This window comes from Chelonoidis abingdonii, chromosome 1, assembly GCF_003597395.2.
Source record: "Chelonoidis abingdonii isolate Lonesome George chromosome 1, CheloAbing_2.0, whole genome shotgun sequence".
Classification (NCBI taxonomy): domain Eukaryota; kingdom Metazoa; phylum Chordata; order Testudines; family Testudinidae; genus Chelonoidis; species Chelonoidis abingdonii.
Genome location: NC_133769.1, coordinates 5,821,639 through 5,822,216, shown reverse-complemented (window position 1 = coordinate 5,822,216; position 578 = coordinate 5,821,639).

The window sequence follows — 578 nt, the reverse complement described above, 5'->3', positions numbered from 1 at the left end:
TTTGAAAAATCCAGTTTCCTGATTGGTCCTCTGGTCAGGTGTTTGGTTCCCTTTGTTAACCCTTTACAGGTAAAAGAAACATTAACCCTTAGCTATCTATTTATGACAGTTGGGTAGCATAGGCTGAGGAAGGCTGTGCCTCCCCAAACAGCCTGGTATGGCACGCTGGGGCTGGGAGCACTCTGGCCATGCTGCCCATCTGCTATGTTGGGGTTGAGGTGCTCCAGCTGTGCTTCCCACCCAGCACTCCAGGACTGGGGAGACACAGCGGTGTGTGATCTGGGCTTCAGTGGTGATAGAAGAGGAGGGGCAGAGCTTTGGGCAGAGGGGGAGGTGCAGGGGATTAGACTACCCCAATGGCTTGTTCATCTGCCACCCATGGTTGTTACAAGATTACAAAGGTTGTTACAAGGAGGAGGGAGTAAATTGTTCTTCTTAACCTCTGAGGCTAGGACAAAAAGCAATAGGCTTAAATTGCAGCAAGGGCAGTTTAGGTTGGACATTAGGAAAAACTTCCTAACTGTGAGGGGGTTAAGCACTGGAATAAATTGCCTAGGGAGGTTGTGAAATCTCCATCA